Raw genomic sequence first — 26228 nt, forward strand, 5'->3', positions numbered from 1 at the left:
TCCTAGAAGTGAATCTGATCTTGTTGTCAGGACACGGCCAGTAGAGTGTGAGTGGCAATGGGTGAACCTGGGATTATGTACATATTGTTACCACGGTGTCCCCAACCAAGAGGGGCAAGTGGGCATCCAGGAGGATGGAAGAATGTGCAGGTGGAGGTCTTGGCATAATGAGTGCATAGTTTAACCAGACCCTTACCAGGAGCATAACCCAAGAAATACCAGGGAGGGAGGCTGTGAGGGAAGGACAGGTAATCTGGGAATTCTTTGACTCTTGAAGATAGTGGGGTCCTTGTGTCTGGTAAGACAAAACTGGGGCCAAATCACGTGCTCTGCAAATATATTTCTATTTATACTTCACTCTCACTCAAAGTCTTGAGGCATCTTCCTCCAGTAATTCAGCATGAAGAAAGATTGCTGCCCACCAAATGAACCTGTATTCATCACTTGCTTGATGAGATCTGTGTCCTCAGTTCTTTCCCTCTATTGACCTGAAAGGAAGCCCAGAGCTTCTTTTTCTTCTTTCTTACTTTCAAGCTTCATCCAAGGTTTTTAGGTACATTTTACGCATCTACATTTCAAGTATTCCAAATGTATTTTATTCTAACTGAACATTAGCTCATGGAGGCTATAATGTGATCATAGAATGAATCTCTTTTGAAAGACTCAAAAATGAAGCCCTTCAGAGTCATTAACAAAAAACGATGCCACGATCTCTTTATTCATGCAGCATGGGGGCTTGAAGATACACTTAAGAAATTTCCAGTAGAATGGACTGGAGGATGAGGAATGTGTGCAGTGCTGGGTTGAACAGGGAATCAGGGAAGGGTTTGTAATGCCATTGAATGGGGATATTAGAAGGGGGCCTCTCTAGTTTTGTCATGCCTGGACAAATAAGAACATCGGGGAATCTGGGTACGTCCTTTCAAAGGGTCCTGTATGTTTGTGGGTCACCTGTACAGTGAAATGCATCTCCCAGAGACCATCTTCTTGCCCAGGTTGTCCCATTGTGTGTCTCAGTGCTGCCTGCTTTCCTGGGATCCAAGAGAAGGATGTCATTCTCAAATCCAACACATCTTCCTACTGAGCTCCTGGGATGGTCTCACGTACAGGTTCAGTGTTGTTATAGATTGTGCAATTGTTGAGTCTACAACCCTTGTTTAGTGAGAGCTTCATGCCCAGCTTCTAGAGGAGTTCATGGCAAGGACAAGCAGGCATGGGAGTGGGGTCATCTCACTGTTACCTCTCCATCCAGTTCCAAAGGGAAACCTGCTCACCTGTGTGGGGCAGGACCATGGAAGGATACATGACTCATGCTCAAACATCTTTCCTCCCCCATTTGCTTATGTCCTCTCCTCCAGAAATGCTTCCCTACCTCTCTTTACTCTCAGCAGTGCTACAAGTTCAACCATGCCTCTGGAGCCCATTGTTTCCTCAGTGATGGTCCTATTAGCCATGTGAGTGGCTGGCATGTCAATGAGGACAATACTGTGCCATCCATGTGGTTGGTGTCTGTCAGCTGTGGACATGTCTCCAGCACATTGATACTCATGTTGTCAGGACCTCTGGATGTCATTACCCTCAAGGACAATGATGAAGCACAGAAAGGTAACCTGTGGCCTGTATGTGAAATCCAACCAGATCTGGTCCTTCAGTGCCCTCCTGTTCCCTCTCTTGGGCTCTTGGGCCTGTAGGTGAACCCATCCCTTGAAGTTGCAGTTGACTCCTCTTTCTGGGTGACCTTGAGCATGGTTTCTCATGCCTGCACTTCTCATGTTTTGGACTGGACACTTCTCTGTAGGCTGCTTAGCACCATCCTGGGTGTCTAACCACTAGATACTGGCCTAAGCCCATCTAGCTGTGAGAAGCAAAGTATTTCTCCTGCCAGCTTTTGTGTCTCTGGGTCTTCACATCAATATATGTGTCAGGTGGGGTCTTAGTTGTGCTCTCAACTGCCCAAAGATTGTCAGGTGGAAAGTTACTGAATGAATGAATGAACAAATCGTGTTAGGACAGCAGCCCTATGCCCAATGGTGAGGGAAAATTCTCCTTTGGTTCCAGTAATACCATATGGATGCCAAATCCATAGGGAAAATTGATTTAATGATGACAGTTCCAGCTGGGCTTGGGGTTGGCCAAACCTAGCCCTAATAGAAGGGAGCCAACCCCAAGATCTGTCATTGGCCTTCTACAATCATAGATAGGGTTCTGTAGGAGGTCCAAGCCTTAAGTGTCCTGCACTTAAATCAAACCAACCCCTTCGATTGTTGCACTGCCTCCACCTCCAGCTCTGCTCTATGTAGCTAGGGACAGGTAGTGAGTCCCAGCTCAGGCTTTTGGAAAATGGGGTCCATGGATGTTCTCTTCAAGGCCCAACTCCTTTGAACCAACTATTCAAGGGCATGTGACAGTAACTAGCATGAGGTCACCTCCAAGGCGAGGATATTGCCAGTTTTTTTACCTCCCAGAATCCCTGAGGGCCTCCCAGAACCACTTGGCAGCCTGCAGGTGTCTCTATGGAATTCTGACTTATGCCACCATACTCAGTTGTTCCAGACATCTGCCTTATCTGGGCGAGAAGACCCTGGCCTTGACCCAGGGCACTGTCACACAGTCCTTTAATTTCTTCGGCTGTAGAAAGCAGATACCATAAAATGGGGTGCCTGAAACAATGAGGAATTTTTAGCTGATTGGAGGCTGAGAAAATGTCCAAGTCAAGGCATCAGATAGGTGATGTTTACTTTCTGCAAACTGGCTTCTGGCGAACCATGGCTTCTCTGTCACATGGCAAGACACCTGGCTGCATCTGTTGGTCTTCCTGATTTCCTGTGGGATCCATTGATTTCAGCTGCGTGCTCCACTGGATTTCTCTCTCCCTTTCTCCATATTCATCCCTTTTAGGAAGGACTCTACAAACAGTATTAAGAGCAATCTCGGGCCATACCTTCACGGAAGTCACCTTATTAAAAGGTCTTACACTTACTGAGCACTGGAAAAGATGCTCAACATTGTTAGCTATTCAGGAAATCAAAAAAACAATGAGATACCATTTCATACTCACAAGAATGGCTAGTCCTCAACAAAATAGAAAATTACAAATGTTGGTTAAGATATGGAGAAAAAGGAACACTCAGTTATTGCTGGTGGGAATGTGAATTGCTACATCCACCACGGAAGACAGTTTGGCAGTTCATCAGAAATCTAAGTATTTAATTACCATATGACTGGTAATCCCACTACTAGGTATGTATCCCACAGCCTTCAGAGCTGGGACTCAAACAGATATTCAGATACTGATGTTCACGGTGGCATTATTCACAATTGGCAAATGATGGATGCAACCCAAGTGTACATCACCTGATGAATTGATAAAGAAAATGTAGTATTCCAATATAATGGCTGCTCTGTAACATGGCAAGACATGTGGCTGCATCTGTTGGTCTTCATGACTTCCTCTGGGATTAATTGATTTCAGTTGCTTGCTTCAGTGGATTTCTGTCTCCTCTCTCCATATTCATCCCTTTTAGGAAGGACTCTACTAAGAGGATTAAGACCAAACTTAATCCGTGCCTTACCTGATAACCTTATTTTTAAAGCCAATCCTGGACATACATGCCAATCTTTTGAACAAAGAGAGAAAATGTGACAGGCAACCAGGGGAAAAAAATCATTACCTACCAGCAAGAACAGATTGAAAAATGATTTTTCAGCAACATTGAAAGCCTGAAAAAAAAGGTGTGCTGAGAAGAAAACAGTCAGTGTAGAATTCTGTACCTTGTAAATGCTTTTCACTTAAGTGAGGATTGGTTGTCGGTCAGAAACTATTTTTGCTTGTCAAGAAGTCCTTATATGTAATGATCATAAGGTAAGAATATTTGTGTTTATATGGTTTTATGTTTAATAAAATTTTTTAAAAAGTGTCTTTATTTCACTCAGGTTCTCGAAAAGAAGGAAGATTAAATAGGAATGGTGAGTAAAGACAAGGCAAGACATTTTAAATATAAACACTGTTTGTATGAATCTGTCTAGTTTGGTAGCCACTCATCAGATGTGACTATTTAAAATAATTAAAGTTAAAAGTTCACTGTCTTTGTTGCATGAGCTGCATTTCAAGAGTTCAGTGGCTGCATGGCCAGTGGCTATGATATTGAACCACACAGGGAAGGGACATTATTTCCACATGGCAGAAAAGTGCTAGTGGTCAGTGCTTGAATAAAGCAGTAACATGGTTTCATACTTTGGAGGCTTAAAGAAAGTCAAACTATATCTAAAATACAGGACAAATAAGGCAGATGTACCATATAAGGAAGTGATGAGTTGAAATCTAAGGTTATCTGTAGGAAGGGTAAGAATTAGAATCTAAGTTTAATATGCTCAGTACAACTTCTAAGATAACCACTAAAGATAGAAGCAATGTATACTAAACCAGAAAAAAATGGGGTGAGGAGGGCTGGAGCCCAATATGGAAGGCCAAAAAGAAGAAAACCTAGAAAAAGTGAACTGAATGGAAGGCAAAAGTAAGATGGTAGGATTAAATGTAAATCCAAATGAAGCTGATGAGATATGGGTGAATTTTATGGTGTGTGAGTTAGTATCAATAGAGCTAGTAATAAAATTTTTATATTTTCTGAACTCTCCAGTTAGGAGACTTTGGTAGAATTTCCAACAAAGCAGTTTAGTACTGTTTGCAGGCAGCACCCCAAAACCATCAGGAAGACAGGCTGAGAGGAACAGGGTGAAGGTCCATGAGCCAGTACTGACAAGAAGGACCAACAGACAGGACACTTCAAGGTCGAAAGCACTGCCAAAGAAAACCTTTTATTGGTGAGAGGTCAATTCAACTTAAAGTTGAACCCTTAAACATTCACCAATATCATTGCTTTGAAATCCGTAGCTAAACCATCCACAGTTACAGGGAAAATTGACAAGTCACAGTGAAAGTTAGAGGCTTTTAATTTCTAGGAATCTATGGCCAGCAGAAGGGACTCAGGTGGGTGTGGAAGATTCAAATGATATCCTTTACAAGCTTGACTAAGGGACCCCGGGCAGTGCACCTGTGGACACGAATATGCCTTCGTAAATTGGAGTTTTTATGATGATTGATCACCTGCTAGTCCAGAAAGCAGAGCTTCACAGATTCAAAGAATCAGCATCATGCAAACTATAGTATCAGACCTTGTCACAATTTTAAAATAAGCTTTTTACATGCAGTTTTATTGAGATACACTCACACTCCGTACAGACCATCTGAAGAATGCAATCACTGGCTCACAGTATCATCATAAAGTTGTGCATACATCCCCATGATCAATTTTGGAATATTTTCATTACTCCAGGAAGGAAACAAAAATAGAAAATAAAACCCAAATCCTCCCATAACTGTTATCCCTCCCTGCCTCATTTACTGATGGTATTGGTGTGGTACATTTTTAACTGTTAATGAACTAATATAAAGTATTAGTTAGCCATAGTCTGTAATTTGCAATAGATACATTTCCACCCATGTATCCATTATTTTTTAACACTTGCTCCCCTACTATTTATTTATTTTTAATCCATATGTTTTACTCATCTGTACATACCATAGATAAAAGGAGCATCAGACACAAGGTTTTCACAATCACACAGTCACATTGTGAAAGCTATTTCATACAATCATCTTCAAGAAGTGTAACAGCTCCACTGTTTCAGGTACTTCCCTCTAGCCTCTCTAACACACCTCAGACTAAAATGGCTACACCTATATAATGTGTAAGAATACCCCCCAGGATAAATAACCTCTTGACTATGTTTCAAATTTCTCAGCCACTGACTTTTTATTTTCTCATTCCCATTTTTGCATTTTGGTGGAGAAGATTTTCTCAGTCCCTTGATGCTGAGTCCCAGCTCATTCTAGGATTTCTGTCCCATGATGTCAGGGAGGTTTATACCCCTGGGAGTCATGTCTCATGAAGAGAGGGGGAGGGCAGTGAGTTTGCTTGCAGTGTTGGCTGAGAGAGATTGGCCACATCTAAGCACAAAAGAGGTTTTCTGGGGGTGCTGATGCCCTGGAGGTCAGTGATCTTCATGAGCATCCTTGGGAACATACAGGGCTGGCTGGGCTGCTGGCACCAGGCATATAGCTTCAAGCCTTCCAGAAGTGGCTCCTGCAGCTTGTCCACCTTTTCAGGTTTCTCCAGGTCCGTGTGAGCTCCACAGATGAGCAGATGATGCTGAGCAGCCCAGTGTGAGCATCATCCATCTCCAGAGGCAGGAGCTGCCCAGCAAAGGCAAAGATGAAATTTGTGAGGGACCCAAAGCTGGCATTGTGCATCTGGGTCTGGTTCAGGGTTAGCTCATCACAGAAGATCATGGCATCCCACTCTGGGGTATACTGTGTGCAGATCCTCAGCATCAAGATTTCCAGGCAGGCAGCCTTGAGCGGAGTGATCTGCCTGGGAATATTGAGTTCTGTAAAGTCAGACAGTCACTTGGCAACCTCCACCGTCTTAATGATGCACTTGGTATCCAGCTCACTGAACTTGCCCCACAGCCCCAGACCCAGCTGCACCCAGCGATCAGCACTGGAGTTTGTGGTGTATTTGCCCTGCTGGCACTGTGAGGGAAAGGCCCCCTGATGGGCTTTGCTGATCTTGGTGACAGAGTGTTCTATCTGGGAGCTCAGTTCATAGTTGTCAGGTGACCCTTCTTCCTTCACCTCTTTCTTATTATTTCAATCATTCCACACAGTTTCCTTGGACATGCCCCCTTTGAAGCATTTCTGTAGCCAGCAATGCTGGTGGTAATTCCAGGTCACCTTGTTACTTATACTGTTTTTGTCATGGTGACATGTACATCATGTTCTCCTGGATACTGCAGTGGAAGAAGCCCTCGCAGCCTTCGCAAGAACTGATCCCATAGTAGTAGCCAATGGACTTGTCATTGCACTGAAGCATGGAATGTAGACCTGAGGAGGTAGAGGGGTGAGGGTGAGCTGGGCACCGTCTCCTCTGAGCTGGAGCTCTGCATCACACTGACAGAGGGGCCATCTCCTTGGGGAGGACAGGCTGGCCCAGGCCCTGAAAGCTGAGGCTCAGCATATGGACAGGCAGAGGCCCCCTGAGTGCCCATGGAAAGATAAAGGAGAAGTCAGCTCTTGGGTAGCCAGATCCAGGCCCCAGGGCACTCCTTATTGATGGCCATGGCAGCTGCAGTGTGGTTGGCTGAGTCTCCTAAGGTCTGCAGTGGGCATGGGAGTTCTTCAGCCACCTCCCATGCCCATGCCTTCTTCCCCAGTCTGTGGCCTCCAGGCCTGCCCTATCTGGCCTGTCCACTGGCTTTCCAAGAGTTATGGAGGGGGAGGGAGGGGGAAGGAATGCCACAGAGCCCCAAGGTTTTGGCACTGCACAGGTGCTTGGATGGACCATCAAAGTGCCAGAGATAACGGGGGACTCTGGGGGGCCATGGTGCTAGCCCGAGACATTTCTGGGACCTCTGCCAGCTCCCCTGCCCACATGACCACTCCGAAATATCTGACACATTTTCTACCAAACCACACACTGGCTCTACAGGTGGCGACATGGAAAATATTTTCCTTCTTTTTCTCCCTTCCCACTCCCAATTTCCCTCCCCATTCCCCATCTCTCTCCTGCCCTTGCTCCTCCCTCCCCTGCCACCTGTCCCTGCCCAGCTCCCTCTTAGGTTCGTGGGGACTGGGGTTTTCTTTGATCTGTTTTAAGTTGATTTTGTAAATGGTGGAGGAAGGGGGTCCACTTTCTTTCTTATGTAAGTGGAGATCCAGTTTCCCCAACACCATTTGTTGAAGAGACTATTCTCTCCCCCTTGTGTGGCCCTTGCCACATTGTCAAAAATAAGGTGGCTATAAATATGGGGGCTCTCAATTCAGTTCCATTGGTTCACATGTCTGTCCTTGTGCTGGCATCATGCTCTTGATTACAGTGGTTTGTAGAAAGTTTTAAGATGAAGTATGAGTCTTCCAACTTTTATTTTTCTTTTACATGATGGTTTAGCTATTCAAGGTCCCTTCCCCTTTCATTTAAATCTGATGATTGGAAGGGAGGGAGAGAGTTGAGTGGGCCTAGCCATCTTGTCTTCCCTTCCTGCCTCCTGTTGGCATGGGGATGGGGGCTTGAGGTAGGGGTGCTGCATTAGGGGTAGGGCCTCTGCCCCAGGGAAGAGAGGAAGATGCTTGTCCTGATGTACTAGGCAGCTGCTGCCAACACTGCCTGGCAAGGCTCAGTGTGCCTGGTTATGAGGAGAGGGGCATGACATGCTCCATTCTGATCTTTCAGGGGTGGTTTAAGAAGTTTGTAAACTTAAGAGCTCCACCCCCAGCAATGCACACAGCTGTAGTAATTTGCACCACATTTCACAGTGATAATGGACCTGTAAGTCACCCATAGACATGGTCACAGATCCTTTGAATCAGATGACCCTTAGTTTTTCATTCCTTCCTGCAGCAAACTCCCACTGAATGCCCATGGGAGCACCTGGTCCTTCCAGCCCTAATATTCTGACCACTGGGAAGGCCTGAGGGGCCCTGTCAGCCAACTCCATTAGAGGACAGGTTCAGTAGCCCATAGCCTGAGATTGGGCCTGCTCATTCTTCTAAGGCAAAGGACACTGGGAACCCTTTTGCTTCTTTAAGTTTAGGGAATTAAACTATAATGGCCCAGCAAAAACAAAATCAATAAATAATTACATGCAAATTGGCCCCAAATGCAAAACAACAATTTTACTTGGGACTCACCCAAATGAACAAAAGCTGTCCTGACCCTGCCTGGAGGAAAAGCAGCTGCATGGGACCTAATGAATGTCCCTGCAGGTCCATGCCCCAATACAGCTACGGGAGCTTTAGGAAAGAGTTCAGGGGTTCTGGATATTACACTATAGCCCCACCAGGGGACAGGTGCAATGTGAATGGAGATGTGTAGTTCTCACAACTAGAGGGGCCTATGCCAGCATTTAGTGATTGGAGGACCAGGATACTGTTAAACACCCTATAGTGCATGGAACAACTCAATACAAAGCTGTCCAGTCCAAAAGTCCAGGAGTGCAGGCACTGAGAAGCCCTGCTCCAGGCCACACAGGAAGGGGTGTCCACTGTAGCCTCACAGGGATGGAGCCACCTCCAGTCCCCAGAGCTCAAGGGGAGAGGCAGGAGGGCACTGGTATGTAAGATCCTCTTGGCTTTCCCATGCACACCCCATGTGTGTCAGCCATGCATACTGCTAAGAGGGCCAACATGGTGTAAACACTGGGATGCAGAGACCATGGTTGGAGCTGTAGAGCTACTGAGGGGGAGAGGTTTGGGAGGCAGTTCTGGAGAAGAGGACAGGAGCAAATGTGTTAAAAGTTAAAAAGGGACAAGTTAGTCATGTATCCCTCCATGGTCCTATCCTGCATGGGTGAGCAGGCATCCCTTTTGGAATTGGGGGAGGGGCAACAGTGCGCCTATCCCCCTCCCAAGCCTGCTTGTCACTGCCATGAGGACTTCTAGAAGCTCGACAGGAGGTTCTCCATAACGAAGGGTTGCAGATTCAACAATGGTACATTTTATGACAACATTGAGCCCTGCACATGAGACCATCCCAGGAGCCCTGTAGGAAACTGTGTGGAATTGAGAATGACATCCTCTTCCAGGTTCTCATAAAAAGAGGCAGCACTGAGACACACCGTGGGAGAACCTGGGCAAGCAGTTGGCCTCTGGGAGATGCATTTCACTGTCAAGCCATGGCCTCACCAACACACAAGCATATGGGAACCTTTGAGAAGGCTTGTCCAGGTTCCCACAGTTCTTACCTCACTTGATCAGATCAGGCCTGACAAAACTCAAGAAGACCCCTTCTAATATCCTTCTCTCAGTGGTGTCATTAACCCTTTCATGATTCCCTCCCCAACCCAGCCCTGTACACATTTCCTTATCCTCCAGTCCATCCTACTGGAACTGTCTTAAGTGTATCTTCCAGCCCCTTGCTGTGCGGATGGAGAGATCATAACATGATTGTCTCTGGTTAATGACTCTGAAGGGCTTCATCTTTGAATCCTTTAAAAAGATCTTCATTCTGTAATCACATCATAGACTCCATAAACTAATATTCAATTAGAATAAAACAAGTTAAGAATTCTTGAAATGTAGATACACTAAAAGCACCTTAAAATTCAGGATGAAGCTTGGAAGCAAGAAAGCAGAAAGTGAAGCTCTGGGCTTCCTTTCAGAGCAAAGGAGGGAAGCAATTCAAGACATAGATCTCATCCAACAAAATGTTGAATATAAGTTCATTTGGCATGAAACATTCTTTCTACATGCTGAATTATTGCAGGAAGATGCCTCAAAACTTTGTGTGAGGGTGAGGTATAAATGCAAATATATTTGCAGAACCCATGATATGGCCATAGCTTTCTCTTACCAGACATGAGGTTCCCACTATCATCAAGAGACTTGAAGAATTCCCAGGTCATCCATGCTTCCCCAATGGTCTCCGTCCCTGGTCCTTCTTGGGATATAACCCTGGTGAGCATCTGGTTAATATAATCTGATTATGCAGACTCATCTCTTCAGCTCAGGAATGCCAATTCCTCCACCTACATGTTCTCCCATCCTCCTGGATGCCCACCTGCCTTACTTGGTGGGGGACCCTATATCCCCAGGGCCACCTATTGCCACACACCTTCTACAGGCCATATCCTGACAACAAGGCCAGAACCACCTCCTGGACTGAGTCTGCCAGACCTGGATACAGGATGTAGAGCTGAGCACTTGGCCAGGGACACAAGGCAGGAGGGTCTGAGTAAACAAATGGGGGGAACAGATGATAGACACCTGACTCTTCCTGAGTCCTGCTCTGTGCTCCAGTTCCCATTCCCCAACCTTCCAGATGGAACATGATGGGCAAGTTCCTTATCCTTCTTGAGCCAACTCTGTCCTCAACTGTAAAGGGGGGGCAATAGCTCCCTGACTGAGCCTGACTCTGCTGTGACCTAAGAATCTCCATGTGCTCAGCACATGGCCCAGGACACAGAGACACTCGAGATAGAAGTAGATCAGTTGTTCCCAGGGTCTTAAGGAGGAAGGAATGGAGAGTGACAGCTGAGTGGAGTGGGAGTCTTGTTTGTAGAGAAGAAACGTACTGCATGTGACAGTGCTGATGGTTCTTCAGCATTGTAATGTATGCATGATGCTGATATGAATACTTTAATACAGTATTAAAATATTAAATGAGAATGTTAAAATTAATAATAAATAAAATCACAGATAACATGAAGCATTATAAGGTAACATAAAAAAATAGAAGGACTCTTATCAGAGAGCGGAACAGTGGGTCCTCTTCTGCAGTTCCTGGTTGGTGTAAGGGAACTGCCACCACATATGGGGCTTCTGCCTCACTCAGTGGGCCTGTTTTCATTGGGGGCTCTAGCTCTGGAGCTGGCTCCAAGTCCATAGCTGAAGGGCTTTCTACCTCTGCGGGTGTGTGAGCAGGAGGTAGACCTGGCAGGGCAGGTGGCACTGGAGCTGTAAAAGGAGGAGTATATTCAGCAGGATGACAGCATTTCCAGGGACCTCTCAAAATACCCACTACCTGTGAGTTGCCCCAACCCCTGATTCCCAGTCCAAGAGCCCTACCCAGACAGAGGTCCAGCAGATAAATATTCAGACATTCCACTTTGATTCTAGCCCAGCACCAGCCCTGGGGACTCCTCCCTGGGTGCTCCCCCATATCCTCCCCTCAGACTCAAAGACACCCACCACAGTCCTCTTACCCTTTGGCACAGCTTCCTCTGATATCCAGGGACCCATTGTGAGAGCTTGTAAGATCACAGGTGAAGAGGGGCATGGTACTGACCTGGTGACCAGGACCAGCTGCAATTAGAGCTGTGGTTGGGGTATAACCTGACTCATGTTACCCTGTAAGGTACAGGTGAGAAAGAACTCCCTGCCCGGGGGAGTGGACACCAGCCACTGCTCTGGCTCTTTGACGCTCATGTTGCTGAGGACAGGCTGCATCTGGTTGGTGTCTTCCATGGCCCCAGGAGCCTCCTCTTCACACTGGGGTATCAGGGGAAGGAAAATGCAGTCAGCAGTTCCACCAGGACCACCAGGAGGGTTGGGAAAGGAGCTCAAACCTGGAAATCCCAAGTCCTCAGGGATTGTGGAAAGACATGGGACATGGATGCCTCTAGCAGAAGAAAGTTTTAAACCCTAGTGCATTCACATTGTTTTGTTACCTAGGTAATAGCAACCCTCCCTTATAAAGAGCCTGTCATAAGGGCATTATCCCCTGATTCGTCACAAAGCTGTCTCATTCTATAGAAGAGAAAACAAAGGCTGGCCAAGGCCATGTGGCTGCTGGAATACACAGGTCAGACCCAGGGCCCTTTGACTCTACAACTGTTAAATGTCACTTCTGTGGTGCCTGAGGCTAGGTCTGCCCCTGTCATGTAGGAAATTCTCCTGAATCCTTCCTCTTCCCCCAGATATGCTCAGGGAGACTCACCCTGGGATCCTGTATTTTATTTCAAAGCCATGCATTTCTCTTCTCTCTTTCATATTGGAGATATTTTTGAGAAACTGGGTTTTCCCGGATCCTATAAAGGGGCAAATGCTTGGAGATTCCAGGGTAGGAGAAAGACCCTGGAAACTCAAGGACAGAAATGACTCAGTAGAGAGAAATTCTATATGACCTTTAATGAACTGACATGTGGGTCACTATCTCACGGGACAATGGTAAATTAAAAGAGCAATGTGATGTTATTTGCCTCACTGACACAAAAGTGACAACATTAGAAAGTTAGATCATATGCAGGATGGATGGATGGTAGGGAGGCAGCCACCACCATCACATGTTTTGGGGTCCTTGAGGGATTCAAGTGATCTGGCCCCTGCTCTTCAAACTTTAAAACAACTGCTGGGGCCACATCAGTGATCAGACACACAGTGTTTATCAGTCTGGACAAGCTGGACCAGCTGCAATCCCACCCAGTACTGTGAGTCCCCCAAGCCGCAGAGGCCAGCACCCCTCCCTCACAGGCTGGTTCCCAGAGGGAAAAGGAAAGAAACTTTACTAACTGCAGGGACTGAGCTCAACCAAGCTCCAATTGTGGAATTAATTAACAAATTCTGACAACAGAAAATAGGCCCCCAGCTCAGATAAACCTCAAATAAGAGCTAAAATAGCTTTTGCACTGGCGCAGAGAGGGCAGGGCTGACCGAAAAAAAGAAAACAAAACAAACAGAGGATTTTTTGAATGGACAGCAAAAACTGGAATAGGTCTGGACTCTAAAAAATGGGGGGATGGGCACATAAGACCTGGAGATACATAGAACAACATACTAACTTAAGCTCCTGATTATCAAACCTGAGGAATGGGGGTCCTGCTCTGAAAAGGATTTTTTTTGCTTCATTTCTACTGCTTAACTACTCATTAGATAAACTGCAAGGCTTCTCAGACTCCAATTGACCGAGGCAAAATTGGAATTAGGCTTATATGAAAGACAAAGAGGCTAGCCACGTGAGAGGGGGTAATTTCTTGGATGCTGTACCTTCCCCAGGAGATGGGTGAGGCCCATCTCCAGTGGAATTCCTCCCTCAAGGAATTTAGACCCCAGGGACTGGAAAACTGAGGCAATTAAAGCCAGCCTACAACCTCTCCTCTGTCTCAACCATGCCCAAAGCAGGGAGAATCTGCTGAAGTTAAAGGAACCACATCACTTTATGCTGATGGGACCTGCATGCAGACAAGCACCACATATTGGGCAAGACAGGAAAAACAGTCTAGAGACTTCGTAGGAAAGCCTGTCAACCTGCTGGATCTCACCCTCAGGGAAAACTAATGCAGGTGGCTCTTTCCTCCTGAGAGAAGGCCAGTTTGTTCTAGGAAAATCTGACTGGGGCCTATCATATCTAAGTAGAATCTCCTAAGAAAAAAAGGGGGGGTGTTCCATACAGGCAGGACAAGAAACAAGAAAACAAGAACTGAAAAATACTGTGTTAAACAAAACCTATGCTAGAGCTCTAGGATAAGCTGAACTGAATGTCAAAGAACAGATAGAGAACAAAGCAATCCAGCAAGAAAATCCTAGGCAAAAGAGTGAAAACAATCTCCAGAATAAAATAAGTAAGGAAATTAAATGCCTATGCACCAGCAAAAAAATAATGAGTCATACTAGAAAAATTGACGATATGCCCCAAAGGAACAAGCCAACAATTCAAATGAGGTATAGGTGTTGGAACAGACTTTTCAACTTTTCAGGATTTTCAAACAGACATGGAAAATCTCATCAAAAATCAAATCACCAAATTGAGGGAGGATATAATGAGAGCAAGAGATGAACAAAAAGAAGAAATCAAAAGTCTAAAAAAACCAATCACAGAATTTATGGGAATAAAAGGCACAGTAGAAGAGATAAAACAATGGAAACTTACAATGCTTGATTTCAAGAGGCAGAAGAGAGGATTAATGAATTGGAGGATGGGACATCTAAAATCTGACAAGCAAGAGAAAATCATTTTTCAGGAGACAAGAAAGAAAAAGGAGGAGAAAATCTAATGGAGGAAATTATCACTGAAAATTCTCTAACTCTTATGAAAGACTTAAAATTACAGATCCAAGAAGTGCAGCATACCCCAAATATTCCAAATATGTCTATTTGGAATAGATCCAAATAGACATACTTCAAGACACTTACTAATCAGAATGTCAGATGTCAAAGTGAAAGAGAGAATTTTAAAAGCAGCAAGAAAAAAGCAATCCATCTCACACAAGGGAAGCCTAATAAGACTATGTGTAGATTTCTCAGCAGAAGCCATGGAGGTGAGAAAACAGTGGTATGATATATTTAAGATTCTAAAAGAGAAAAATGCCAGCCAGGAATTCTATACCCAGCAGAAATGTCCTTCAAAAATGAGGGAGAAATTAAAACATTTTAAGACAAAGAAATCACTGAGAGAATTTGTGACTAAGAGACCAGTTCTTCCAAGAAATACTATTCGGAGCAGTAGAGGCAGATAGGCAAAGACAGGAAAGAGAGGTGTGGAGAAGAGTGTAGAAATGAAGACTATCAGCAAAGGAAAAAAGAGAAAAAAATAGATATGAGATATAAAATCCCAAAGGCAAAATGGGTAGAAGAAAATACTGTTCTTACAGTAATAACACTAAATGTTAATGGGTTGAACTCCCCAATCAAAAGACAGATGCTGGCAGAATGGATTAAAAAACAGGACCTATCTATATGCTGTCTACAGGAGATGCATGTTAGACTCAAAGACAAGCATAGATTGAAAGTGAAAGGTTGGTAAAAGATATTTCATGCAAACAGCAATTCAAAAAAACGCAGGAGGAGCTATACTAATATCCAGCAAATTAGGCTTCAAATGTAAAACTATTAAAAGAAACAAAGAAGGACACTATGTATTGATAAAAGGAACAATTCAACAAGAAGATATAGCAACCATAAATATTTATGCACCGAACCACAGTGCTCCAAAATACACGAAGCAAACACTGAAAAGAGAAATACACCCATCTACCATAGTATTTAGAGACTCAATTCCCTGCTCTCATCAATGGAAAGAATATCTAGACAGAGGATCAATAAAGAAACAGAGAATTTGAATTATACAACAAATAAATTAAACTTAACAGACATTTATATAACATTACCCTCCACAACAGCAGGCTACACCTTTTTCTCCAAGTGCTCATGGATCATTCTCAAGGATAGACCATATGCAGGGAAACAAAGCTAGTCTCAATAAATTTTAAAAGGTTGAAATCAAACAAGGGGTATAACACGTATGAGTTTTTTCTTTCTTTTTCCAGAAAGATGCAAATGTTCAAAAATGTTCATGGTGATGAATACACAACTATGTGATGATATTGTGAGTCATTGCTTGTAACCAAGTCAAGAATTTTCATAAGTTGAGAATATATGTCATGAAGGTTGGTTATTTTCTAAAAATAGAAAAAAAATTTCTTTGCATTAGCTCTCTCTAAGTCTCAAGTTTTCTCTCTTCCCATCTCATTCCTTTTTCTCCAGACACCAAAGTCTTGGGCAGGTCACTACTCAGTTCCAGCTTTGATGCTGTAGGGATAGCATCCTGGAAGTTTTGCATGAACTGGCATACATTTTGCAGAGCATACATTTTGTGTGTGTGTGGGGTTTTTTTTGGTGTTTAAAAAAATATTTTTATTCTAAAACCTCAAAAATAAACATACAAACACTCTTGGCATACAAACATTCCACACATGGTGTACAATCAATGGCCACAATATCATCACATAGTTGTGTATTCATCATCATGATCATTTTTTGAACATTTGCATCACTCCAGCAAAAGAAATAAAAAAGAAAAAACTCATACATACCATACCTCATACCCCTCCCTCTCATTGATCAATAGTATTCCAATCTACTCAATTTGTTTTAACCTTTATTCCCTCTATTATTTGTTTATTTTTTATTCATATATTTTACTCATTTGTCCATACCCTAGATAAAGGAGCATGAGGAACAAGGTTTTCACAATTGCACAGTCCATTGTAAAAGCTGTATCATTATACAATCAAGGAACAAGGCAACTGGAACACAGATCTAGTTTCAGGTACTTGCCCCTAGCCACTCCAATACACCATAAACTATAAAGGGAATATTTATATAATGCATAAGAATAACCTCCAAGATAACCTCTCGACTCTGTCTGAAATCTTTCAGCCACTGACTGTTTAGTTTTTTCTCATTTCTCTCTTCCCCCTTTTGATCAAGAAGGTTTTTTACAATCCATTGATGCCAGGTTCTGGCTCATGCCAGGATTTCTGTCCCACATTGCCAGGGAGATTTACCCCCATGGGAGTCATGTCCCACATAGGTGGGGAGGGCAATGAGTTCACATGCTGAGTTGGTTTAGAGAGAGAGAGGACACATCTGAGCAACAAAAGAGGTTCAGAGCATACATTTTGTATGACTCTTAGGAGTTGCTTTGTTAACAGGGGATCTGAGAATGTCCCGTTGTGGGATCAGAGCTCATGTGACCAGACCCTCAAGACCTGAGGCAGAGGGTGTGCCTATATGACCTGAGGGAGGTGCACCACGGTCTGCCATGCAACAGGCTTGGGGACCACTATGAGAACCCCTCCTATACCCCATTCCTATCTCTGTGCTGACTTTAGAAAGTTCAGCTTTGGAGTTTCCACACACCAACAACAGGGCAGGGCCTGTGTTCCTGGCTCTGGTGCAGTTCCTGTAGGGACCAGGGGACTGGAAGGGAATGTGGGTAGCGTGACCTTACCTTTTGCCCAGAGGACCCAGTGTGGTTGTCCATGAAGTCCTCATTATCATATATGTTGCCCTTGGTGATGGAGGGTTGCAAACATCACTCCTCAAAGTCTTTGTCCTACAAGGTCCCTGCAGGTAACAGGAGGACCTAGTGTGAGGTCAGCTCCCTGCCACCTCACCCCACCATGAAGCCCTGGTAAACATCAGCAGTTCACCCCTTACCAGTTGGATTATACTGTGGCTTTCTGCTGGGATTTGGGGGGTGGTAAAAGGGAGGACTTTGCAGATGTGGTCATCGATCCCAAAAACCTGAGACCCCATTGATGTCCCCCTGAAGCCTCATTTCTTGTAAATGGGGCCCACCTTTAAGGCTGGGCTCTGGGCTCACACCTTATTGGGAGTGGTCACCATGACAGACAAAGGGCTCCTCAGATGCTCCCCAAGGATGGCAGGAAGGTGCTGAGGTGGCGTCACATGGATGAGTCCACATTTGAGACAAGGCATAGACACTCCACTTGCACAACAGCTTGTGGATGTGACTGTAGCCCTTCCCCTCCTTGGGGGTCCTGCTCACTGCACCTCAGAAAAGGCCTCTACAATCATTGTCATCATCGGAAAAGCTTCAGGGAGGGAAGGAGAGGCCTGTGGGGATTTGAGGCCTGCCTCTGGCAGCCTGGCTGTGACATAAGCAAGCCTCAGTTTTCTCTCCTGTAGGATGGGGAATAACAGCCTCTATCTCCAGACCCTGTTTTCCACCAGGGGTAGTCTAGTCTGGCTGCCCCCAGTGGTAGTTGTTCAGAGGGCATTGTCTGGGTGGGCTATTTGTTTCCCCCCAACCACAAGTTCTGGGGCAGGGGGTCAGAACCTTCTTTCTCATTCTCCACTCCTGGGATGAGGCTGACTGGACATGGAGTCAGTGTCCTGATGCCCATGTCTTCCCACCTCCTGTGCACCCTGCTAGAAAAGACCCCACAAGCAATTTTCACATCCTCACACCTGGATCATCACAAATGCTGCAGGGTACCCTCTCCTCACTCAGGGCCCCTGCTCAGTTCTCCCCCCATGTCTGGTCCCCCATCCATGCTGTCTCACCCTCAAGACTGGGCTCAGGAGGCCATCGTCAGGGCTCTTGTACAATGCAAATGTTGACTCATTAACATTCAGTGTTTTTAATGTAAAGGTAGTATAGACTTCTTATATTTTGTCCTTTGATTTTTATATCCCATCGCTTTTTTGTGTCCTTTTTCCTTTATTGCAGCCTCCTTTTCTGTATAGTTGATCTCTTGTGATGTATTTGATCACTTTCTCATTCCTTTCCCTGTATATTTTTAAAATTTACTCTTTGTGTTTACCCTGGAGTTTGTATTACACAACCTATGCTTATAACCTACTCATCTGAAAAGATACCAACTTAGCTTCAATTATATATATTCTCTGTTTCTGTATCCCTCAGTTTCCCATCAGTATATTCTGTTTGCTCCACATTACCACTTTATACTTTGTTTATCCTTTATGAGAAAATATGACCTTTTTGGTTCTACCGTATTCTGGCTCTTATAAGAATTAAAGAGTAGAGTCATATATTGAAGATAAAAAACTATTGGGTTTTGCATTTATAATTTTAGTTATCCATACTGAAGATCTTCACTCTTCCACAGTCCTCCAAGCCACTCTCTCCTGTCTTTTCCTTTCAAACTTATGCACTCCCTTCACTCATCCTTGTCAAGCAAATCTTTTGTCGATGAACTCAGTTTATGCCACCTGTGACTATTTTAAACTCTTCCTCTTCTTTGAAGAACAATTTTCCAGATAAAGAATTTTTGACTGGCTGTTTTTCTTCTTGAGTACTTAAAACATACCATCCCATTGCCTCTTTGCCTCCATGGTTTCTGATGAAAAATCAGCCTTAGTTTAATTGAGGATCCCTTGTATATGAACAATTGTTTTTCTCTTGCTGTTGTTAGAATTCTCTCTTTAGCTTTTTCAACTGACATTCTGACTAATATATGTCTCAGAGTAGGTATATTAGTATTTATTTTCTTTGGAGTATATTCTACTTTTCTGTTGTGTATATTTACATTTTTCATAAGATTTGGGAAATTTTCAGCCACTGATTTCCTCAAATATTCTTTCAGGCACTTTAATCTTGCATTTTTTTTCTGGGACACTCATGATACATTTGTTTTTGTGCATCATGCTGCCACTCAAGCCTCTGAAATACTGCTCCATTTTTTTCATTTCCTTTCTCTATGTGTTCTGCTGACCATATGATTTCTATTGTCCTATCTTCTAGTTTGCTGATACTTTTTTCTCCCTTTTCAAGTATGTGTTGCATGTCTCTAGCATGTTTTTACTTTCTAAAATATTTTTATTGAGAAACATCCACACACATACAGGGTAGCTATCTTATACCATCCTGAACTTGTCAATATGTCTAGTGTTTTACAATCTACATTGTTGTGTCTTTTGTAATTCTGTTATGCTTCTTTTTAATCCTTGAACCCTTCTTCATGATCACATATGGTATTATTAATATTCTTTAGCTTTATCCTCACTATTAGTTTATTTCTATCCTTCTTTTCCTTCATGTCCTTGAATTAATTTAAATTTCTTTGATCTTCTTTGTTTTCACTTGCTTCAAATTCTGTATCTCCTCTGAAGTTTTCATTTGTTCCCTTGACTGAGCCATAACTTCCTGTTTCTTAGTATGACTTGTAATACTTGCTGATGTCTACACATCTAATTATCTTGATGTGAACACACAGAAGGTCAGCATTTCACTCTTGCTTGGGGATTTATTGTTGATTTGCTTTGTGTTAAGGCTCTTCTTTACTGCTTGATCCAAATTACTCTGGACCATTAGGGTAGCCTTGATGAGATTTTCTCAGCTCTTCTGTACAAGATTCTTGCCTTGGATTTCTAAGTACAATTTTTAAGATTGCCCTTTTGGCATACAATTGTTCTACCTCCAAGAGAAAGATTTCTTTACCCTGTTCCTCACCAATATATATATATAGTAAACAACAAACATGCAAACATTCTTTTAAAATTATTTTTATTATAAACAGAGAACAAACATACAAACATTCTTGACATACATATATTCTTGACATGGTTATAGTCAATGGCTCACAATATCATCATCTATTTGTTATTCATCACCATGATAATTTTTTTTAACATTTGCATCTCACCAGCCAAAGAAAGAAAAAAGAAAAAAACACATACCTGTCAGACTCCTTATCCCTCCCTCTCATTGACCACTAGTTTTTCAATCTACTTTATTTATTTTAACCTTTGTTTCCCTATTGTTTGTATATTTCCTCTCCATATTTTTCACTTATCTGTCCATACTGCAGATAAAAGGAGCATCAGACACAAGGTTTTCACAAGCACAAATAACATTGCAAAAGCTATATCATTATACAATCATCTTCAAGAAACATGGCTACTGGAACACAGCTGTACAGATTCAGGTACTTCCCTCTAGCCACTGTAATATCACATGAACTAAAAGGGGGATATCTGCATAATACATAAGAATAAACTCCAGGATAACCTCTTGACTCTGTTTGAAATCTCTCAGTCCCTTGATGCTGCATACCAGCTCATCTTAGGATTTCTGTCCCATGTTGACATCATGGGACTGAGAAAGCCTTCTTGACCAAAAGGGAGAAGAGAGAAATCAGATAAAATAAAATTTCAGTGGCTAAGCGATTTCAGACAGAGTCAAGAAGTTGTCCTAGAGGTTATTCTCATGCATTATATAATAGCCCTTCTCAATTTATTGTGTATTAGAATAGCTAGAGGGCAGTACCTGGAACTGTTGAACTGTATTCCAATAGACTTGATTAATGAAGAAGATTGCATAAGTCTATAGCATTTGCAATGTGACCATGTGATTGTGAAGCCCTCTCACTGATACTCCTGTAACCCAGGGTATGGACAGATGAGTAAAAAAAAATGAGGACAAAAAAATAAATAAATAATAGGCAGGGTAGATGAGGGGTGAAAAAAATTAGGTGGGTTGCACTTCTAGCGGTCAATGAGAAGGTGGGTAAGGGGTATGAGGGGTTCAGAGTTTTTTTATTTTTATTTTTTTCTGGAGTAATAAAACGTTTTTAAAATGATCATGGTGATCAATACACAACTATGCGATGATATTATGAGCCACTGATTGTATACTTTGGATGGACTGTGTGGTGCATGAAGATATCCAAATAAATATATTTTTTTAAAAAGAAAAAATATGTATATATGTACAACTTTTGATATTGTGGGATGCCTCTGGAAGATCCAGATAATATTTAGATGGCAGTTCATTCACTCATCAATTTAAATGTATTCAATATCAGATGTACTAAGGACTATTCTACGTATTAGAAAGGAAATTTAGATTGATGAAGAGAAGAACATTGATTTCCATTTAAAGGGTGGACAGGTTAAGCCTTACTAGGAGGGTGAGAAATGAGCAAAATCTATAAAAAGATAATCAAGTCAGACGTCTGAGGGAAGAGCCTTCCAGAGGATGGGAATTGTAGATGTTGGGAATAATCACAGGTGGAGCCCACATGATGGAATCTGCCATCTGGTGCCCTCAGGATGCAAGAGTGGAATCTGCAAATGGGAGAATGGGGGCAGAGGAGGACTGAGAAGATGTGGGATTAATTCCCTGCCACATCATGCATTGGCTGTGTTCACCAACAGCTGACTCATATAGCAAGAGTCTGCATGTCTTCAGTGCTTTATCAGGATTACCAGTCTCTCCATGCCTATTTCTCAGACTGTGAAACAAAATTCAATAGTGTAGGAAAGAGACTTATAATCCATTGTTGCTTTAAGAATGGATGGATAGACCAGAGATGTATAAATGGAAGGATGATTGCGTGAATGGAAAACAGTTAGACAGACAGATATATAGGCAAGCAGATAGAGTATGGATAGGTGTGTGTGTGTGTGTGTGTGTGTGTGTGTGTGTGTGTGTGTGTGTGTGCAGGTAGATGACAGAGATAAGTAGATTATGGATAGAGAGATAGATAGAAACAGAGAGATATGTATGCTTAACAAGCCACTTCTTTAGGCTGTAGTGCTTTGATTGTTTGTACCAAGTAATTCAAATAGGAGATATCCATTATAAAGGGAGTGTAAAAGTGCTTACTTGAGTCACCATGAGGTAAACACATGGAAACACATGCAGCCATCAGCCAGGATCGATGTGCTTGTGTCATGGATTGAATAGTGGTCCTCCAAAAGACGTGCCCACATCCTAATCCCAGATCTGTAAATGTTGCCGTATTTGGAAAAGGGTTCTTAGCAAATGTAATTAAGTTAAAGATCCTGGAATAATGAGCTCAGGCTGGATTATTTAGATGGATCTTAAATCCTATAACAAGTCTCCTTTCAGGAGAGGAGATTGGAGACAGACAGAAGAGAGGATGTAGACACAAGGATGAGAAGGTGATGAGGTGATGTAAAGACCCAGGCAGATAATGAACTGATGTGGTGATAAGCCAAGGAAGCTGGCAATAATATGAATATAGAATAGGCCATGAGCATGTTCTGTCCTAGACCCTCTGGTCTCCAGAAGTGACAATGATAATGAATTATAGATAATGTACTTCTATTATTTTATGCCACTGAGTTCATGGTAATTTGTTACCACAGCCATAGTAAATTGAAACACTTGTGAAAGACTTTTTCCTAGGTCTTAGAACTTTACTGCACAAATGTGTCTGACCTACTCAAAATAATCTTCAACCTGTCAAGGCCAGACATCCTGACACTCTAAAAGACCAAGACACAAATCCACCTTCCCTGGAAGTATCAAATCCATTTCAAAATGGACATTTTACACTCCCAAATCTACTCCTATTTATTCCTTGATATTCCCAGATAATACACCAAATACTGGGGACTCTTCATAGCCTTCTAGTATGTACAGCACCATTAGTTTCATCCCGATTTGGAAGAAGTTAGGAAATACAATAACAGGGTAACATTGGAGGCCAAATTACTCCTTTCATTCATGGAAACCCTGGTTTCCATAAGAACTTACATTGGAATGAGAGTCAAAGTGTGATAACTGAACTCTGAAAATTGGCAGACTTAACACACCCATTTTCACCCTGAAGGGAGAGAAGAGAATTAGTTATGTAAAGCATGCCCACTTACAAACTCTTCCCATGTTTTCAAGGTAAGTCCTGGCCACTCCAGAGGCAGGGTGAAAAAAAGGAACAGAGGTTGGAATTGCCCTAAAGAGCTCTGTGGCAGGACTGAGACCCCTGGAACAGGAAAGGCACATTCCTGCACTGTCCTCTACCCCCAAACACAATGTAAAAGCAATCAGAAATCTCTTTAATGCTGATTTATGCTTAGTACACAAATGGCTGGAGATGAGAGCAAAAAATCTTGACTAGCTGCTAATAAAACCCTTTGAAAGCAGACTCCACCACACACCTCAAAGGGAGAATGCTGACCGCTATTCTTCAAGTATTTCTTGCCAAGAGTACCCAGAATATTCATACTATTTCAGCTACATATGACCTATAGCCTGATCATACGTGCTTTTCTGATATTAGTCTGAATAAGGAAAAGCATAAGAAGCCATGTATCAAACTTTGGGAAGATATTCTTTAACGGGGGTCAATCACTGCTACCACTTATTAGAGGTGAACCTTAGTCAACAGTATGAATGTACTTTCTCTTCTGTATCTGGTAGATGACCATAAGTAATATGTGCTCTACAACTTTGTTTTGTAAGCTGTATGACTGGGGTCATGTTTCATTCCTTTCCATGTGAGTATCCCCTTAGTGCAGCATGATTTGTTGAATTTTTGTTTGGTGTTTTGCTTGTTAGTTTGTTTGTTTTTGAAGTTCATGGGCTCAGAATCAAACGTGGGTCTTCTATATGGCAGGTGAGAATTCTACCACTGAACTACCCTTGCACCCATACCACTTTTTTACTTACTCAAACCTCTTGCTGCTAGCTAACCACTTTTCATCAAGCACCATTCAGAGTCAATTCCCATAGAGAAAATAATGTGATTGCTGGCCTCAAGGAACTGTCTAGAAAAGGAGAGAGATATGTAAAATGTATAATTATAATTCTGTGCAGCAAAGGCAGCAATCACTTCTGAAAAAGTGCACTGGTGGCCAAAAGAAGAGTGTGATCAAAAGGTGAAAGAGAAGGATTCCAGCCAAGATGGCAGCTTAACAATGTGTGCATTATAGTTCGTTCTCCAGAACAACTACTAACCAAATACATACAGAAGAGCTCCTGGAGCCACGTCAGTGACCAGACACACAGCATACCCCAGTCTGGAGGGGCTGGACTGGCTGCAAGCCTCCCCAGAACCATGAGTTCCCCAAGCCGTGGTGGTTGGTGCCTCCTCCCCCACAGGCTGCTTCCAAAAGGGGAAAAGAAAGAGACTTTACCAGCAGCAGGGGCTGAGCCCAACCAAACATAAATTGTGGAATTAATTAACAAATTTTGACTACTAAAAATAGGCCCCCAGCTCAGGTGAACCAGGTCAAAGTAGAGGTCATTCATTTTTGCCCTGTTGCCAAGGGGACAGGGCTGACAGAAAAAGGAAAAAAAAATGAGGAAACAGGTCTTTGTGACTGTGTTTCTACAAAGGCTTGACTGCCTTTGAATGCAGTGGCAGGGCTCCTCAGGCTGCAACTGCCCCAGGCATAGGCAGAAACAAACTTGTTTGAGGGCTTGTCTGGAGCCTGTGCCTTCCCCAGGGGAGGGGTGAAGCCCAACTCAAGTGGAATCCCTCTCTCAAGGAATTCAGACACCAGGGCTTGGTAATTTGAAGCCATTAAAACCAGGCTACAACTTCTCCTCTGTCTCCACCACATCCCCAGCCAAAGTTAAAGGTGCCGCATCATCCTATGCTGGTGGAACCTGCAGGCAGACAAGCACCACATACTGGGTAGGATAAGAAAAACAGAGCCCAGAGACTTCACAGAAAAGTCTTTCAACCTGCTGGGTCTCACCCTCAGGGAAAACCGATGCAGGTGACTTTTTCCTCCTGATAGGAAGCCAGTTTGGTCTGGGAAAATCCGGCTGCAGTCTATAATACCTAAGTAGACACTCCTAAGCATGTGTGTGTGTGTGGGGGAAACACCATACAAGCAGGGCAAGAAACAAGAAAACAAGAACTGAAAAATTCTCCTCTGTTACACAAAACTTACACTAGAAGTCCAGATAAAGCCAAATTGAATGTCAAAGAACAGATAGACAACAAATTCCTCCAGCAAGAAAACCCTAGGTAAAAGAAGTGCAAGCAATCTCCAGAATAAACTAATTAAGGTAATTAAATGCCCAGACACCAGAAAAATTAACAAATCACATTAGGAAAATTGAAGATATGGCCCAGTCAAAGGAACAAACCAACAATTCAAATGAGATACAGGAGCTGAAACATTTAATTCAGAATATGTGAACAGACATGGGAAACCTCATCAAAATCCAAACCAGTGAATTGAGGGAGGATATAAAGAAGGCAAGAAATGAACAAAAAGAAGAAATTGAAAGTCTGAAAAAACAAACCACAGAACTTATGGGAGTGAAAGGCATGGTAGAAGAGATGAAACAACAATGGAAACCTACAATGGTAGATTTCGAGAGACAGAACATAGGATTTCTAAACTGGAGGATGGAACATCTGAAATCCGACAAGAAACAGAAACCAGAGGAAAGAAAATGGAAAAATATGAGCAGGGACTCAGGGAATTGAATGATAATATGAAGCACATGAATATACGTTTTGTGGGTGTCCCAGAAGGAGAAGAGAAGGGAAAAGGAGGAGAAAAACTAATGGAGGAAATTATCACTGAAAATTTCCCAACTCTTATGAAAGACTTAAAATTATAGATCCAAGAAGTGCAGCATACCCCAAAGAGAATAGATCCAAATAGACATACTCCAAGACACTTAACAATCAGAATGTCA

The 26228-nt window shown here is 42.9% G+C and overlaps 1 pseudogene across 1 annotated transcript in view; it reads right to left on the reverse strand.

The window, feature by feature from the left end:
• Positions 1-5151: 5151 nt before the first annotated feature.
• LOC143673855 (retinoic acid receptor gamma pseudogene) overlaps positions 5152-26228 on the reverse strand; it is a 44714-nt pseudogene continuing 23637 nt past the window's right edge. The window contains exon 3 of the transcript XR_013170744.1: positions 5152-6943. The product of XR_013170744.1 is annotated as a retinoic acid receptor gamma pseudogene (transcript). The remainder of the gene's footprint in view (positions 6944-26228) is intronic.

The sequence above is a fragment of the Tamandua tetradactyla genome, chromosome 2 (genome assembly GCF_023851605.1).
Source record: "Tamandua tetradactyla isolate mTamTet1 chromosome 2, mTamTet1.pri, whole genome shotgun sequence".
Lineage (NCBI taxonomy): Eukaryota > Metazoa > Chordata > Mammalia > Pilosa > Myrmecophagidae > Tamandua > Tamandua tetradactyla.